Source organism: Phodopus roborovskii, unplaced genomic scaffold (assembly GCF_943737965.1).
Source record: "Phodopus roborovskii unplaced genomic scaffold, PHOROB, whole genome shotgun sequence".
In the NCBI taxonomy this organism is placed as follows: domain Eukaryota; kingdom Metazoa; phylum Chordata; class Mammalia; order Rodentia; family Cricetidae; genus Phodopus; species Phodopus roborovskii.
In genome coordinates, this window is record NW_026125190.1 from 88,055 (window position 1) to 107,507 (window position 19,453).

General features: G+C 41.6%; 1 pseudogene; it reads left to right on the top strand.

Annotated features, from left to right (window-relative positions):
- LOC127226744 (NXPE family member 3-like) overlaps nt 1-16,788 on the top strand; it is a 50,410-nt pseudogene extending 33,622 nt beyond the window's left edge.
- The last annotated feature ends 2,665 nt before the right edge of the window (nt 16,789-19,453 follow it).

The following is a 19,453-nucleotide window of genomic DNA, read 5'->3' on the forward strand; positions in this document are numbered from 1 at the left end:
CCTTGGTGCACAAAAGGACTTTGGGAGCACATTCCCCATGGAGGGATACTCCCTTAACCTAGAGGCAGGAGGGAGGGCCTAGTCTCTACTGCAAATGACTTGACAGATTTTGTTGATCCCTCCTGGAAGGCATCACCCTCCCCTGTGGAGTGGGGGGGGGGGTGGGATGGGAGGATGGTGGTGGTGGGGCATGGGAGGGAGGGAGAGGGAACTGGGATCTCGATATGTAAAATAAGAAAAATAAGTAAATAAAAACAAAAACAAACAAAAAACAAAACAAAGACAAAAAAGTCCTACACATTGTAACGTGTACGGTTTTTCTGTCTGCCGTTTGGTCTTCTGCCATTGCGCCAGCCCCAAATAACACACAGAGACTCTGTATTTGATACAATGTTGTTGGCCCTGTTACTTTTTTCTTATCGGCTAGATCTGCCTTAATTATTAACCCATTTTTGCTGATCTATGTATTTCTCTTACCGGGGAGCCAGCGGCATACAGCTTTCTCCAGACTCTCCATCTTGACTCCTCCTTACTACTTCCTATTTCCTCCTTGTCTCCTAGTCCCTCCTATCTTCCTTTCCTATTGGCCAACAGTGTTTTATTATTAACCAGTATGAGAAACATATACAGAATGACATCTCCCAATGTAAAATAAGAAAAATAAGTAAGTAAAAACAAAAACAAACAAAAAACAAAACAAAGACAAAAAAATCCTACACATAAATCTTAAAGTTTATTTATATTTATTTATTTGGGTTTTTTGAGACAGAGTTTCTCTGTATAGCCCTGGATGTCCTCAAACTTACTCTGTAGACCAGAATAGCCTTGAACTCACAGAAATCTGCCTGCGTCTGCCTCCCAAGTGCTGAGATTAAAGTTGTGTGCCACCACTACTTGGATATTTATACATTTTTTTAAGATTGAGTCTCACTGGCAAGAACACCCACCTTCTGGACGCAGCCTCATAAATGATGAAAATTACAGGTGTGTGCTACCATGCCAAGTGTCAAGAGTTTTATTTCTTTTAAGTTTGAAATTAAACTTATATTTAAAAATGTCATATGTGTACTGTATTTACATATTTGAATCTTGAGCTCAGACCCAAGAGTTACTATTTTTCACCGACTATGAGCAGATTATTTCATTTCTATGCTTTTCCCTTTTTTTTTTTTTTTTTTTTTGCCTGTATGTGAAGAATATCCAGTTACTCCACTCTGGAACTGGGTTGACAGTCTGTCTAGTGACACCCCAATGAAGAAGAAAAGCATGGCTATAATTTAACCAAGTTCCACGTGGGAAATAGTGGGATAAAGGGATAGGGAGTCGAATAGCAAACCATATAAAGAGATTCCTAACACTAAATCCCACCATTAGAGACAAACACACACACAAAACCCTGTTACTACAGAAAGAGAAAACGATGTCTTGTGCCTGCTGTGACTTGCAGATCCTGGGAGTGGCTGGTTAATGGCGTATTGGAGGTGGTGGTAGAATCATTCTAGGGCCCTCTCTGGCTGGGATGTTTGCTGGGGAAAGTGTTCGAGGTCATTTACATTTGAAGGAAACCTAATAATTTTCATTTTGTTATCCTTCACACTGCTGAAGTTCTAGGTAGCACAAGGTTATCTCAAAAGGAAAAGATGACTGACCTTGAAGATCTCCGGACAAACTGTTTTGAGCTCCCTGGAGTGCTCTGAGTTTGTTCTTGTCTTTACCTTTGTCCTTGCTCAGGTTAGAAAAAATTAAGACGCTTTGCTGTCATTTTGTATGTTTGAGATAGGATCTCACAGTAGCCCAGGCTGGCCTGGAATTCACTATGTAGCACAGGCTGGCTGATTTCTAATTTGTGGTGATCCTCCTCATTTTCCCACGTGTTGGAATTATAGACAGGGTGTCTGTACCTGGCTGGCTTTGGCGTCTGGTTCTTCAAACCATAGGTGGACAATTAAGAATCTTTGTTCTTTACCCTTAGGAGAGAGAAAAATGTTGGTTTTGGAAAGACTTTCTCAAGGATTCTAAGGGCAGACATTTCAAGATTATAGTATCACAGAGAAGTTCTCATTTTTTTTTTTAAACATGATTTGTACTTTTTTTCTGGGCATAGAGATTCATACCTGTAACTCAAACTCAGGAGGCCAGGGCAAGAGGGTTGGGAGTTCAAGGGTAGCCTGGGCTCAAACAGAATCAAACATAGCAGGAAAAGGGCAGGGCCAATAGCTCAATCTGTAAACTGATTGCTGTACAGACATGAGGATTTGGGTTAGGTCTCTAGAGTGCACTGGAGGTGGGGGGGGTGTGGTGGTGTACATGTGTGATCCAGCATGGGGATGGCAAAGACAAGCAGACTCCTGGGGCTCACAAGCCAGCCAGCCTAGACCACTTGGTGAGTCCCAGAATAGTGAGATACCCTGTCTGAGATTGTTCTCTGGCCTTCCTACCATACATGTACTCACATGAACATGTACATATATACATATATTCCTGTATTCACACATACACACATAACCCCAACCAACCAAACCAAAGCAACGGAAAAGTAAGCAAACACTAACTCCCAGCTGCTTTCAGTTTGCGGGAATACTTTGATGTTATCACCTAACTTTTTTAGATTCTAGGTTGTTCTATGTTTTTTTCCTCACTGTCTGTCTATTGTTTATTTATGTGTGTGTGTGTGAGAGAGAGAGAGAAGGGAGAGAGAGAGAGAGAGACAGAGAAAGAGAGAGAGAGAGAACAGTGAAAACATACTGAGGATTTAATAAATTTCTCTTCAGTGTATATTACCTCTCTCAAGAGCCCTAGTTTATTAACTCTTAGTCTTGGTTAATTTTTCTGCTTCACCATAAGGCATGGTGAAGGCATATGTATTTTTTTCCCATTTACTGATAAAAATACACAACTGCAAACAAATGTCTCTGAATCTTAATATCTTAATCTAAGCTTGTGCTTTTTTTTTTTAATTCCTTCTAAAGTGGTGTCAATATCAAAATGCCGATCAACTCCAGTGGACCCGACTGGGTGACTGTGATTTCCAGGAGAGTAAAAGGTAAAAATGAGCTTGATGATGTTTCCCATTTATTTATTTATTTATTTATTTATTTATTTATTTATTTATTTATTTATTTTTATATAACCAAGTCCATTTAAATTAAAACAAACATTTATAGACAATATTTGGGAATTTGAGCATCATTCTTTCCAAACTACTTCCTGCTGGTAAGGGGCGCTGTCATGGGGGATTCTAAGAAGATGCAGAAATCCTGGCTGTAGTCTTTAATGCTGCTTTGTCCAGCTGTTTTGAATGTAGTAGGATCACCTGGTACTCTGTTTCAGGCAGTCTGGCTTGATCAAACCACATTAGTCTGGAAGGAATTTACAGCTTTTCATTTTCTGTGGGTTTTCCTTTTCTTTTAAAAATATTATTATTATTTTTTATTTTATGAGTGTTTGCCCTGCATGCATGTATGTGTCCTCAGGAGCCAGGTATGGGTGTCGGATCTCCTGGAACCAGTCTCAGAAGACTGTGAGTACCATGTGGGTGCTGGGAACGCAGCCCAGGTCCCTCTGCAGGAGCAGCCACGTTTTGAACCGCTGAGTCATCTCTCCAGCCCAGATGTGTGGTTTTGTTGTTAAACGGATTGATGGACAAGACGTTTTCATCCATTCCTATGTCCCGGCTACTTCTGAGCACAAATTGGGAACATTAGGGACTCATATTAAAAATCAGCTGGGTCTTGTGTACTTAATTCTGGGTTTTCCTAGGCGTGCTAATGTAAAAGTCTTCTTTTTCTTCCACTATACACTGTGTATCTCTTCAAGAGCCTCTAGAGCTGTGTTGTCCAATGTGGAAGCATTTAGCCTTTTGTGGCTATTAAGACAAAAATGACTCAAAATGAAATAAAATTAAAAACCCAGCTTTTAAAAGTCACAAACTCAGCAACTTCATTGTGTTTGGTAGTATGTAAAAAGTTCTGTTGGATAGTGTTGTACTGTAGATAATTAAGACAGGAATATAGATAATGAACACAGGAAGTGTTAACCACGTGAGTAGAGGATGGACTTGTGACTTGGTAGAACAGTTCCGTGCCCATTTTTAGCAGGCCCTGGGCTCAGTCTGTGGCTGACCTGGATGCACACCAGCCCGTGCGAACTGATGAGTTGATGCAATTCTGATATACAGGTGTAAGTGTTAATAATGAAGAGGGAGACTGAGGCTGGGGGACTGCTCGAGTTCCAGGCGAACTTGAACTACATAGAGAGTTGCAGGATAGCCTTGACTACAGAGTGAGATTTTGTGTCAGAGCACAAAAACCATAAAAGAGTGAAACTCAGAGGAGTAAGAGTGATGTCTTTCTGTAGTAGAGGTAGAGAGAAAGGAGACTTACAAAGGAGAAACAGCTTTGTGGTTACTGGAGAACGCTTGCCTCTCACACTGCATATATCACCACCCCTTTTGCCACAGGCACTAGGTATATACTACACATGCATCCAGAAAGATGGCAATTGTACATGCTTGCCTGATGTAAACTGTGCAGAATGGATCAAGCAGCCAGGACCACCTCAAGGGGCACGGTGCCCCTTTGTTTTCCTGCAAAACCAACCCAGTGGTACCCAGAGATACTGCATCCACCCAGAAATCATAAGGTTCCCCCTCCCCCAGTTAATTTGAGCTTTAAAGTGTGATAGTTACATATTTTAAAACACTGGTATCTGGTTCAGAATTCATGAAAAATTATAATGATATAAAAAAAGATTTGTAGACCAGATACACAGTCTCTGGCTTCCACAGTTAGGTGGCATCTCAGCCTTCTGATAAAGATCTGTATTTCATTAATATTGAACCAGATGGCTTGCTCACTGTAGGATGTATGTGCAGAGCATCATCAGTGGAAATACTTACCTTCAGCTATCAGGATTTCCTTTGACCCATGGCCAAAGGTGTTAGTAGATGTCTTGTTCCTCAATAGCACTGCTCTTCAAGCTTCTTGCTCCCACAAAGGAATCCGCCCCTTTTTCCTTTCCACTCTGCCATGCTTGCCAGGCTTGTGACATTACCAGGTGTCCTGTAGAGTGCTTAATAGGAGGGGATTTTCATTCTTCAAATTTGTAATAGTGGAAAATTCTATATCAAGTATGGACAGAACCCTCAGGAAGCCTCCAGGAGCCAGTGTGGAAGCTCAGCTTCAGTACTGAGGAACTCGTGGTCACACTGCGAGCCTTCTGTTTGCATTATTCTCAAGAAGATGTCTTACAGTTTACCTCTGCCGACAGGACCCAAATCATCCAGGAGTGATATGGGCTTGTGATGTACTGTTTTGGGTAGAGAGAAAATAGATTTAATTCACTTAGGAAGGTTCTTGTTTTTAAATGGAAGAAAGTAACTCAGAGTTATTAGGCACTGAATACTCAGGCTTTGAGTGAGGAAGTCACATTGTAGCAGGAACATAATTAGGGGAAAATGTTCTTTGTATATCCAAGGAGCTCAGATAGAGAGGACCTCCCAGAAGTCCACATTGACCAGAGATAGCACTTGGCGACCCTGATCAGGCTCTCTGGTTTCCTTCTACTTAAACATTATGTTTCTGTTTAAACTTTCACCCACTAATTTCAGCTTCTGTTGGATTCAACGGTAGCAATGATTTCTGTGACATTCCTTTTAAGGTTTTTTTTTTATTTGTTTATTATGTATACAGTGTTCTGTGTGCATGTTTGCAGGCCAGAAGAGGGCATCAGATATCATTACAGATGGTTGGGAGCCACCATATGGTCTCTGGACCTCTGAACCTCTGGAATAGCAGTCCATGCTTTTAGCCTCTGAGCCATCTCTCCAAATCCCTCCTTTCAGATTTATTAATTGGAATGCTGGTGTGAAGAAGGGTTGTCCTTTTTCAAGTGTACATCGCTATAGACTTGTCATTATTTTGTTTCTTATATTTTTAAATAGCTTTATTTATCTAATTTTTTTGAGATAAGGTTTTATTATGTAACCCTGGCTATCCAGAAGCTCAGTATGTAGAACAGGCTGGCCTCAAACTCATAGAGAGTGCACCACCATGCCCAGCTATTTTGTTTTTGAGCTAAAACTCAGCTTAACTCAGTCACTATTTTTGTGTGCCAAAATTGTTCCAAATTTGACAATTGAAAACATTGTCAGTTTGGATTCTGTGAAGCCACGCTGGTCTCAGATATGAGATCTGCCTGCCTCAGACTCCTGGGTGCTGGCATTGGGAGCAGGTGCTACTGATCTCCTCCCCTTTGAGCTATGCTCACCTTTTTGTTGAGCACTTCCTAACTTCCTGACACCATAAGATGTTTAGGCTCATTTTGTATCATCCCCACCCTAGCCTTAAGAGTTCAGAATCCTTTCTTACACACACACACACACACACACACACACACACACACACACACACACCGAAATTTAAACAGGAAAATGATGACATGTAAGCACTCTTTTACTAGGCTCTGAATAACATTGTCAAGGAAGACTTTGAGATTGATTTGAATGAGTTCATAATCGTTACCCCTTACTTATTTTTTCTATGCTTCTATATTTTGAAGCTTTTTTCCTCTCTACAGGTTTTTACTATTTATGTGTAAGTGAATTCATTTTCCCCAAAGACGTATATTTAGAGTGCACTGTGTTGCTTAAGACCACCATACTACCACCCAATGATGCTATAATTTCAGTCAAAAGCATGAAACAGTTTTTAGATGGAGTTTACCTGCTTGTCGAGGGTGTCTGGTGGCAGACAGACTTTCCCAGGGTCAGAATCACGGATGACTTTTCATTAATATCTGTACTGTAGTCACTACACATCCATGACTAAACGACTCAGCACCCTTGTTGAAGATTTGAACTCATACTTACTGGGGACCTTGCTCATCTTTCTGAGATAGTCCCCAAACGTCTGCCCACCCTTCTCATGGTATTCTTTTCATCCTGTTCTTTGTTGAGGAAAATGCTGTGGCCCTTTTCCTCTCATTTTGTTGTTTTTGCTCCAGTTAGCCCTCACTAGGCTAATGATGATGATGATGATGATGTGGAGATGTACAGTGCTACCCCCACCCGCAGCATCATCATGTCACCATCATAAGAGCAGCAGTGTCTGCTTGCTAAAGATCACCTCAGCTGGGCTTGTTGACTGTTGGCATTCTCTCACAGAAGTGGGGATCTGGGAGAGTCATTGGTCTGTCACCTGAGTACCCAGCTAGCTTTCTCGGCCATTTGCCTTACCTGCGTGGTCTTTGGGGGCTTGGGTGGGGCTAGAGTATGTAGGCTGGGGGAGACTACGGAAAGGGACTCAGTCTGTTGCCACTGAGAAGTCAGCTCCTGTTCCAATGTGGCTGCCTTAGAGCCACCAGCATTCCCGTACCAGTGACCCCTCATTCATGCTGATAGAAAGCCCAGGAAACTGGTTTCCCAGAGTGAGCTTAGGTAGAACTGACCATGGTTTGTTTGGGGGACTGTTGTGGGTGGGGCATAGATATTAGTCTCCCCTATGGAGAAAATTCTTGCTACACATGGGATAGCACCCTTTGGAGAAAAACATCAGCTTTGGCCCTTGAAGAGAAGTCAAGATATTTAGAGAAGGCAGGACAGTACTTTCGAGTAATCAAAAAATATGTCTTCTGCTTTTACACAAGGATTCTAAAAAGGTTTATTTTTGAATAAGCCAAATACATATTTATATTTTGCATAAACACCTGTCTTAGTTAAAATTTTCTCTTTACTAATATTTGGGATAACAACTTTGTAACATCAATGTTTTTTAGTCTTTTTTATTTAGAAACAATCTTATTTTACATATCAGTTCCCCTGTTCCCTCTCCCATTCTCCCATGTCCCCCCATGACCCCCCCATCCACCCCCACCCACTTCCCAATGATAGTGAGGCCTTCATGGGGGATCATCAAAGTCTGTCACATCAATTGGGGGAGGGCCTAGGCCCTTCTCCCTGTATCTGGGCGAGAGAGTATCCCTCTATAGGGAATGGACTCCCAAAGTCTATTTGTGCACTAGGGACAAATACTGGTTCCGCTGTTAGAGGTCGGATAGACTGCCCAGGCCTCCTGACTGGCACCCACATTCAAGAGGGTTTGGTTCCGTCCAGTGCTGTTCCCCAGCTATCAGACTGGGGTCCATGTGCTCTCACTAAGTCAGGTCAGCTGTTTCTGTGGGTTTCTCTCACACAGTCTTGACTCTTTTGCTCATTCCTCCTCCCTTTCTACAACTGGATTCCAGGAGTTCTTGCTCTCCCTCTATTCTTTCCCTGACTCGATCTTCCTGCTCCCTCATGTCCTCCTCTCCCCCTCCTCTTCTCCCCCTTCTCTTTCTCCTAACTCCCCTCTCCCCTCCCCCATACTCTCAATTTGCTCAGAAGATCTTTCTCTTTTCCCTTCTCTGGGGGACCTTGTATGTCTCTGTTAGGATCTTCCTTGATTCCTAGCTTCTCTGGATTGTTGTGTATTGTTGGCTGGTAATCCCTTGCTCTGTGTCTAAAATCCATATATGAGTGAGTACATACTGTATAATTTTTATTTTTGTCTTAATTTTTATTTCAAAGAAATAGTAGATTGGGTGTTATTTTATCATTTTAAGAGAATTTCATATCTCAGTGAACTGAAGGCCCATAAAGTTCCAAGAAACACTCTTTAAGCAACTTTTTGCAGTCAGGAAACACTGTTGTACAAATTGACCATAAGGGGGCAGTATAAGCATGCACATTCCACTCTTATACAGCACCCTGTGTTTAAAGAATGGCCGTCAGGTTCAGTATTGATTTGCTTTGCTTGACTAAACTCTGGTAGTAAATATAATTAACATTCTCATGGAAATGGTAATTGCTTCCCGTGTGGTATATACTTTTCTTTTTAACACGCATTTGACACAAAATAACTGAATCTGTCAAATTACTGGGGGTAAAACTGTAACTTCAAAATCACTTTTAATTTTCATCCCAGTAAATGTTTTCTTGTGCCCCAGATGCTTCTTTGTAGCTCTCTGGCTATACAGCTTTGATACATTAAATCAAGGAGGACAGGCGAGACAGCTCAGCTGTAAAGCCCTGACTGCCAGCCTGATAGCCTGAGTTTGATCCCTGGCACCCACATAGCAGGAGAAAACTGACTCCTACAAGTTGTCCTCTGGCTTCCGTATGTGTACTGTGGTGAGCTCCTAATAATAATAAAACAACTGGGTAGTTTTTGGGAAGCCGGAAGTGAAGCAACATTTGATAGCATGCTGAGGTTTTGCCCACTGGGAATTTTGGTCTTGTTTTGTGATGGTGTCTTGCTGTGTGCCTAAGTTGGTCTTGAACTCCTGAGCTCAAGTGATCCTCAGCTTCCTGAGTAGTGTAGCTATGACTCAAGTGTGTCCTGCTGAATCTGGCTAAGGAAATTACTCTTGAATAAGTCACAGAAGTTTGTTTCTTCTACACTTTATTTTGGTAGTCATATTTACCAATCTAAATCTTTTGCAAAATACCAGTTACTTTTTCACTTAGTCTCTGAATCAATGAAGAATTAGCAGACACCTAAGAGGGGGAAATGCACTATCAGGGAAATCCTGTTATCTCTTTGTTATATGATAACAGGAAATGTCATCCATAAGTTAGCAGACCAGCAAATATGTGGGATAGTTATATTTATGGAAACAGTTTTCACCTATTTTTGGAGGTAAATACCAGAATATGTTATATTTTTCTGTTTTCTTTCCATAATCTAGCATGCTAGAAAATATGCATTTTTAAAGAGAGAATTGGAAATACAAAATCATTTGGATTGAGACAGTGTTAGGGAGTTAAATAACCTGAAAATAGTCACAAATAGGAGGCTGACTTAAATTTCTAGGTCACACAGCATTTCCATTCCAGTTGTGGGTTAATGGAATGATTAAACTGTGTTTGTTGCTGAACCCTGGGGTGTATGAGGACGTGGCATAAAAATGATTGGTGTTATTTGGAGATGATGGATTTCAATGATTAAGAAAGGAGAAAGTTCATATCCTCAGGGAAAAGATGAAAGAAATGACTTGTGTCTCTGAGCTCCTGTTTCCTTCTGATGACGTGGCGTGGCAATTGAGAGGCTGGGCTTTGGTTCTCATCCGAATGCTTTAGGTTCTGGCCAGTGTCTGTGTCAGGTCCCTGCCCTTGCTCCATTTGCTTGCTCTGAACAACGGGAGTACCAGTGGGAACTTTAAAGAGATTGTGTGAGCTTCCGAGAAATGATGTGTTTCGTTTCCCGACCCAAACAGTGCCCGTAGCAGAGTTAACTTGCAAGGGATCCTAGCTAGCATTGAAGCCTTGCCATGTGTTGCTTCTGCATGGTACTAGCTAGAAGATGTTAGGGCAGAGAGATGTTGACTCTCTCAGTACCATGTGTAGCTAGGCTGCAATGGTGAGTGCACATTGCTGATGCTTTTAAGTGCTGCTTATGATTCTAAAGACCTAGACCACTTGTGGAGAACGATCCACCACATGGCATTGCTTTCTTCTCTAGTTGACAGTGGTGGTTTTCCGAATGAAAATTTAAATTTAGAACACATGGATTAGAACATTTAATGGACCAGGAGGCATTGTATTCATATTACTATATTAATACATATGTGTGCATATAATCATATATATAGAACTTATTGTGAGATTAAGATATCATTTGCTTTCAGGCATGGGGATAAAAAAGGATGTTCTCATTCTGAAATAATGCTGGGCAGATACTTTTCCTTGGGTTTTGTCTTCCTTTATTTTGAATGTTGATGAACATACACACAGACACAGGCACACACAGACACAGGCACACACAGGCACACACACTCACACACACACACACACACACACAGCCACACAGGAAAAAAAACACTCCACACCCACGACACACACCACTTCAAAGAAACAGACACAGACACACACCACACACAGGGACTGCCTGAAGTGCCCTTCTCCCCCCCCCCCCCGTGTGCCCTCAATACCCCCACACCCACACACCCACTTCTCCTCTTCCCATTTTAGTATGGGGGGGAAAGCCTGGGATTTCTTCAAGCTATGACAACAGGAAGTACTGCCTGTAACCTTGCAGGCCAGCAAATATGTGGGTATAGTTTTTTTTTTTTTTCTTTTTGTGTGTGTGTTTGTTTTTGGAGATGAAATTCAGAATCTTATAATAGATTTTTTCCCCTTTTCTTTGCAGAAACTGATGACCTAGACATATCTCAAGGTTCAGGAACTTTTCCTTCTGGATATTTCTACAAAGACCAGTGGAAGCCCAGGAGGTTTAAGATGCGCCATTTTAACGACCCTGATAACATTACAGAATGCTTACAGAGAAAAATGGTGTATTTGTTTGGTGATTCAACAATCAGGCAGTGGTTTGAATACCTCACTATGTTTGTCCCAGGTTGGTGCTTTTGCATTTGGACATTCCCGTGTGTGAAAGCAGATTTGAGATGAGCAGGCTCCTTTGGTGCCCAAGGGAGGCATCAGGTGAAGAGGCAACAGGACTAAAGAGTCACCTTAGCTCTGGGAGATGTGTGGTATCTTCTGGTCCGCAGTAGAGTCTTGTACTGGCAGAAGTTGGAGTTCTCACCGGAGGCTTATCCTGCTGTCTCTCTCTGGCCTTGGATGAGTCATTTAGTTCTCAGATCCCTCATTGCGCTGTGTCACATTAGACCACCAAACTATGTCACCGCACAAGTGTCTTCCACTTCTACTAATCTGGGTTATAAAACAGTTGGCCGCTTCCAGGTGTTTCTTTTCCTGTTCTGTTTGGCTCACCTGTAGGTCTCTACAGGTTTTAACTGCAAACAATTAGCCAAATGTGACCTTGTAGCAAAGGCATCCATGGGGCCTCTCGTCCATGGGACTCTGAGATAGAGTTGACTTCTGTTGAGAGACTCTAGGCAAGTCCCAGCATTCTTAGTGTCTGCCTAGCTCTGAGACTATTCCTCAGATCTAGAATAAGACCTACTACTAACAGGAGGCACTCTCTTCTCTAAGGTTGTGTGCTTATCTATTAAGGAATAGGTGATGCTCTAGGAACTATTTGTGTGTTTCTGTGCACATGTGTATATAGGTGTAAATGGGTGTGTGTGAAGGAATGTGCATGGGGGCTGAGGTATCCTTGGGTGTTGTTCTTAGGGTCTGTCCGGCTTGTTTTGTGAGACAGAGTCTTCCACTGGCAGCAATACTGAGAGACCTGGCTGTCCCTGCTTCTCCGGCACCATGGTTGCAAGTATGTGGACTGCCTCCCCCTTTTGCTTGAGTTCTGGGGATCAGACTTAGGTTCTCATATTTGTACAGAAAGAACCAATTGAGCCACCCCTCAGCCTTTGTGGGGACTATTTTTTTTTTAAGATTTCTTTACATATTTATGTATATTGGTGCTTTGTCTGCATGGTCATCTGTGTACCAGAAGAGGACATCAGACAGTTGGGAGCTGCCCTGTGGGTGCTGGGAATTGAGCTCAGGACCTTTAGAAGAACAGTGAGTGTTCTTAACCCACTGTGACATCTCTCCTGCCCTGCAAATAGTTGTTTTATTTTTTAATAAAATAGTTTGTGTGTGGTTGCTTATGGCTTAAAAAAAAAATAACCTCTAATTTACTTTTTTAAGAAAAGACAAGGAGGACATACATGGTTCCCTGGAGAAGGGGAAGGGACAAGATCCTCCCGGGTTGGGGCAGGTGGGAGGAGAGGGGGTTAGGATAAGAGGGGAGAAGAGGAGGGGAGAGGAAGGCATAAGAGAGCAGGAAGATTGAGTCATGGAAAGAATAGAGGAGAACAAGAAAAGAGATACTATTTAAACCATTATAGGTTTCAAGAGAAATCTAGCTCTAGGGAAATGTCCAGAGATCTACAAGAATGAGCCCAACTAACAATCTAAGCAATAGTGGAGAGGCTACCTTAAATGCCCTTCCCCTATAATGAGATTGATGGCTACCTTATATGCCATCCTAGAGCCTTCATCTAGTAGCTGATGGAAGCAGAAACAGACACCCACAGCTAAACACTGAGCCAAACTCCTGGAATCCAGTTGCAGAGAGGGGAGAAGTGATGAGCAAAGGGGTCAAGACCAGGCTGGAGAAACCCACAGAAACAGCTGACCTGAACAAGGGGGAGCTCATGGACTCCAGACTGATCACTGGGAAACCAGCATAGGATCAACCCAGACTCCCTGAACATGGGTGTTAGTTAGGAAGACTGGGCAGTCTATGGGGCCTCTGGTAGTGGATCAGTATTTATCCCTAGTATAGGAATGGACTTTTCGGAGCCCATTCCAAAGAGAGGAATACTCTCTCAGCCTAGTCACAAGGGGGAGGGTCTAGGCCCTGCTCCAAATGGTATGATACACTGGAGATCCCCATGGAAGGCTTCACCTTCCCTGGGGAGCAGAAAGGGAATGGGATGGAGGTTGGTGGGGGGAACAGGGAGGGCAAGGGAACTGGGATTCACATGTAAAACAAGCTTGTTTCAGATTTAAATAAAAAATAATAAACAAAAGGAAGTAGATTTTACCTCAAAAGATGGAAAGTCAATTCCAGCTTTTCAACGGACAGACATGGTTGAGTTCAGTTATTGAAGCAAGTTAAATATCTGGAGAAGGAAGTAGCGATGGGCAGGCATTGTGCTGGGTAAGTCTTGGTGCTGACCGGGCAGGCCTTCAAGGCATCTGCAGTTGCTTCTTCATAATTTCTGATGACATAGCCCGATATTTCCTTTAATAGCAATGATCACATTGACTGTTTTGCTCATTTTCCACCAGACCCTTTTGAGACAGATTTTTCATCTGATATAATAACAGCCTTGTGTGGGTGCCTGATCTTTATCAAAAGAAGATGACAGCGTGAACTTTGCTTCACTGTAACTCTGGAGGCTGCATAGTAATGAACTAAGGAGGAGAGGACTAAAGCAGAAGCTTGAGACAACAGAAAGGAAAAAATGAAATCTGCCTTAAACCCCCTAAGGGAGAGGGTCTGGAGAGATGGCTCAAGAGGTTAAGAGCACTGGCTGTTCTTCCAAAGGTCCTGAGTTCAATACCCAGCAACCACATGGTGGCTTACAACCATCTGCAATGCGATCTGGTGCCCTCTTCTGGCCTGCAGGCATACACAGTATGCATAATAAATAAATAAATAAATCTTAAAAAAAAAAAAAAAAAAAAAAAGAATAGCCCTTAAAGGGGAATATAGACTATTACAGTCTGATTTTTAGAACTGACTATGAACTGTGAGGCAAATCTCCGATGTCTGTCGTGGCCAACTCACGGCACCTGTGGTAGTGGCACTGGGTAGCTGCTAAGGAAATGTGAAGGGAATTGTGTTATCAACATTTACTATGTATGTGTGTATTTAATGTGAGACAGGGTTTGCTGTGTAGTACCCTTGCTAGCCTGCAGCTTGCTTTATATTCATCCTGGCCTTAACTTTGTGGGGGTTCCTCCTGCCTCTGCTTCCCACATGCAAGGAACTGGACCCAGAAATACAACTTAGAGGAGGGGAGCAAAAGGGTTTCTAAGTTGTGCTGCCCGACTGCCTTCCTCCCTTCCTCCCCCTCTCTCTTCCTTTCCTTTCCTTTTCTTTTCTCTAGACAGGGTGTCCCTATCTGGCTGGCCTGGAACTCACTACATGGACCAGGCTGGCTTCAAACTCATAGAGATGCCACCTGCCTCTGCTTCCTAGTGCTAGGAGTAAGGGCGTGCCACCACCACTTAACACCGTTATTTCTTATGTAAGACAAGTTTTCTTGTAGGACAGTGGTATGGTTTTCCAACCATGAGATAAAATTAAAAGTCAAAAAAACAGCGGTTTTCTTCTTTTGCTTACTGGGGGGGGGGGGGAAAACTTTTTCTCCCCTCTCTAGTTCAGGAGTATAATTTAGATTATTCTATGTTCTAAAATTTCATTTGTTTGTTTACCAATTTTGAGGTAAAAATCTCTCTGTCACCCTGGAAGCTTTGAACTCAGTAATCCCCCACTTAGTCTCCTAAGTGCTGGTATTACCAAGTATATGCTACCATTCTTGGCCTAAAAGTTTATTTTTAGTCAATAAATAATTGCATGTATTTTAGGGTGCAATAGGCTATATTGCTAGAATGATCTTATCAAGCTAAGTAACATACCTATCACTTCATATACTATTTATTTTGAGAACATTTAAAATCTCTTCAGGTGTTTCTGACATGTTATTGTCAGCTACAGCCACACTGCTGTGCAGTGGGTCTTACAAACAGACTCTTCCAGATTAGCATAGGAACCCTTGATTAACTACTCTTGTTTCTCATGCTCCCCTACTTCTATGGGTTGTTTCTTCTCTGGGAGTTAAATCTCTACAAATAATTTTGTTTAGTGTATTCCTATTTTATTTATTTTATGTGCATTGGTGTTTTGTCTGCATGTATGTCTGTGCAAGGGTGTCAGATCTTGGAGTTACAGACAATTGTGGGTGCTAGGAATTGAGCTTGGGTCCTCTGGAAGAGCATCCAGTGCTCTTAACTGCTGAACCATTCTTGAGCCCTCAGAGAGTTAAACTCTTAGAGTCTGCTAAGGAAAGGTTATGGAATATTTATCTTTCTGTGTCCAGCTTATTTCACTTAGCATGGTATCCTTTTAGGCTTATTCATATTTTTGCAAATGACAGGATTTTCCAAAAGATGTGATTACTGAAATGTGCTCATAAAACAGAAATTACAGCCCCCATCCTAGAGGATAGAATACTCACCTATTAGAAGAATAATGTATGAATACCCAACTTTATTTTTAAATATTCTGTGATCTGTGAAAATAGCACCATTTTCTTGGCTTAATGGCTGTAACCATCTTAGAACACACGTGGACTCTCTCACTGATAATATTGCTTATTATGTTATGTTTTCAAGTGATTTGAATAATTAGAGCACTAGACTAAAGGTCCATTGATACAAAATGGGACACAGAATAGGTATTACTTTTTTTTTTTTTACCTCATGTATTGATTTTTTTAAACAAGGAAGTTCTGAAGTGTGTTAGCACAGAGATCTACACCACAGTCTCTGAATGTAATGATGTTGGCAATGAAAATTCACAGAGAATCTGCCCAGTGAACAACTTCCTTATCAGCTTCTGCTAGAGAATAAGTACTAATTTTAAACTTACATTGCCCCTCTTTGTTGTACGGCTATTTCTGGAAACTGTTTTGCAAAGCCAGTTGAATATTCCAAAATGTATGTGTTTAGATGGAATGTTTCATGAATTTGATCTTTTTCCTTGTTTCAGATTTAGTGGAGTTTACGTAGGTGGTCCCAGAACGTTGGTCCCCTTCCTTGCAGTGGATCAGAAGCTTAATATCTTGCTCCAAATATCGCTGCCACGGTCCACCTATCCGCTTCACGAGTGTCTTCAGTAATGAGCTTCACTACGTGGCAAATGAACTGAATGGGATTGTGGGAGGGAAGAACACGGTGGTGGCCATAGCTGATGGTCCCACTTTAGCACCTTCCCCTTGAAGTATACATCCGGAGGCTCAGGGAATATCCGGCGAGCAGTGGTCCAGCTCCTGGACCGAAGCCTAAGACTGTGGTTGTCATCCGGACAGGCAATGCCCAGAGCTGGGGCCTGAAGTGAGCCTCTTTAACAGTGACTGGTACAACTTTCAACTGACACTGTCCTTCGGAGGATGTTCTCAGGGGTTGGAGTCTATCTTGTTGATGCCTGGGAGATGACCTTGGCTCATCATCTACCCCACTAGCTGCATCCCGATGAAGTGATTGTGAAGAACCAGTTGGACATGTTCTTATCTGCCTTATGCCCCTTGGAGACCTAACTGACTTCAAGTACACTAAAGGAATTGCATTCAGTGACTTTCCTGACTTGTGGTGAAAATTTGTGATTGACTTTATTGTGGGGCAGATACTATCAACATGTTGAACATTTCAAAAAAAGCTGTACTTTGCATAATGACTTGTAAGAACTTAGGCAGTATAGACTGCATCTGTATCTACCTACAGGACTTTTCTGTCTTGACTTAGCCATCGTAGAGCTCTGATTAGCGCATCTACACACTGTGTGCCCTTGTAATTAAAGAAGCTAATGGGTGTGTTTGAACCAGCTTCTCCTGGGGTGGAGATTCCTTGCTAATGCCTACAAGAAGTGGTTTGAGTAAACAGAATGGATAGATTTGGTTGGCAGTACTGTTTGCCACTTACCTGGTAAAGGAATGGGACATGTCTTTATGAATAGCCACAAGGATCCCTCCTCAGGAACAGAGAGTGTTTATTGTCAGAGGTTCCCTGGCCATGCTGAAGACTCTGTATCTCAGGAGTTTCTATTGACTTTTTTTCCTGAATTACTTGTAAAGGCCAATGTGTGTGGTCAGAATTTTTATAATAAGGATATTAACAATGTCCTGCTTTTATCTAGGAAAGAAACAAAACAGAAGAGCAAAAATCTGTGCTTTGGATTGGTGTTCACATTTGATAATTATTTCTTACTTGATTCAGCTAAGTTTTATGTGATGAATACTTATTCTAGAATAACAACTTTTGGAAATAAATATGTGAACAGAAGTTTGCTTTTATGTTCTAGAGCTTGTGGGTTTTAAGAACTGATTTTTATGTAAAGGATGCTGCTATCATAAAATTGTAGAGTTTCTCAGTCAGTGGTTTCCAAGTGTTTCGTTTTAGCTGTCATGAAGTACATGCCGAAATTAAGACATTACACCAGACAAAGTTAATAAAATTAGTGTAAGGAGTAAGGTTTTTCCCCCCACCGCTGGTCTTGTCCCACCGCTGTGCCCCAGCCCCAGATAATGCCAGAGATGCTGTATTTGATATAATGCTGTTGGCCAGTTACTTGTTTCTTATTGGCTAGATCTGTCTTAAGTATTAACCCATTTGTTAATCTAATATTCCCGTGCTTTCATCTTACCGGGGGAATGGCGGCTGGCGGTTTGTTCTCTCCAAACTCTCCATCTTGACCCCTCCTTACTCCTTCCTCTTTCCTCCTTGTCTCTAGTTCCCCCTATCTTGCTTTCCTATTGGCCAACAGTGCTTTATTCATTAACCAATATGAAAACATGTGTGCAGAATGGCATCTCCCATCAAATTAGGTATTAAAATCCATGACAAATATTTTGATTTGGACATAAAGTACACATATACACTGTCTCATGCTTGGGAGTAAAAAGCTACTATTTAGCTATCTGCTATTCCTTTTAGCTTGACCATACTAGGCAGGTGCTCTACCGAGTTACATTCCTAACCCATTACTGGATATCTGAAATTAAGAGGATTGGCCATTTTTATTGAACTTTTTCTTATTAATATTTAATGGTTTAAAATTAAATTTAGGATCATTTAATAAGTAGTTTTTGCATTATGGGGGTTATAGCTTACTTTTATTCCTCCTAAACAGACATGTCTAAACACTGGGGTGTCTTGGGAGATGAAGACAGATGCCCAAAGCTGTATCTGTCTGTGCCCTTCAAAAGTGAAAATTTAGGCTTTTAATGTGAGCATTCCTTTCCTACTCTTGAGGACCATTAGTTATAAAATATTTTGGGGAAAGTTTTGTAATTGGTTTGGAGTCTGAACAGGCCAGTGAAGTTAAATATGTTAAGACAGCTTAGTTTTTGTGCTTTTTGGACTGAAACTGATCTTGGGGGCCTTGCTATATCACTGAGCTGAACCCCCAGTCCTTAAAAAAAAAAAAAAAAAACTTTTAATCTTAAGAGAAAGTCTCCATAAGTTCACAGGTTGGTCTTGAACTTGGTTTGTTACCTACAAGGCTTTCATTTGCCATCCTCCTGTCTTAGCATCTCCAGTAACTGGATGTATAGGCTGTGCCACCCCAGCCTGGTTAAAATTGCTTGTTCTAAATGGCCTATAAACTTGCTGATTTTGTTAAAAATGAATTAGGGACTGTATCTCCAGGGACTATGGAATTAACCTTTGTGAAAAATACCCAGAAGATTCTGATGCAGTTGTAGGGTTCTACATTTTGAGGAACAGTGACAAAGAAAGAATGATCTAGAGAAGTAACACTGCCAATCTATTTCAATACTTTATCAAGTACTTAATTCTGGTCACCATTCAATAATGAGGTGAAATTAGCTCCATTTTTACAGGAAGAACTCAAGTTTGAATTGGACTAAGGCACCCGGAGTCCATCACCCTGCTTAGCTACAACTAGTTTGTACAGAGGTTGTATGCTTTGAGAACTTGTAAACATTTCAGTAAGGAGGCTTGGGAGGAAGGCAGAGCATCGCTTTCTTAGTGATGTTTCTAGGACTGCCCACCACTGGTTTAGAGTGATTTCTGTGGCTGATTTCTTGTCACCTTGTTCAGTTTTTGCTTTTCAGTTTGCTTGCACATGGTCTTCAGGTTTGGTGCAGTTTCTTGTTGAAGTCCTTTTAGCACTTTCATCCCTCTTTTGTGTGAAGATTTTTATAGAAATGAAATGTTACCTAAATATTTCCCAGAACAGTTAGG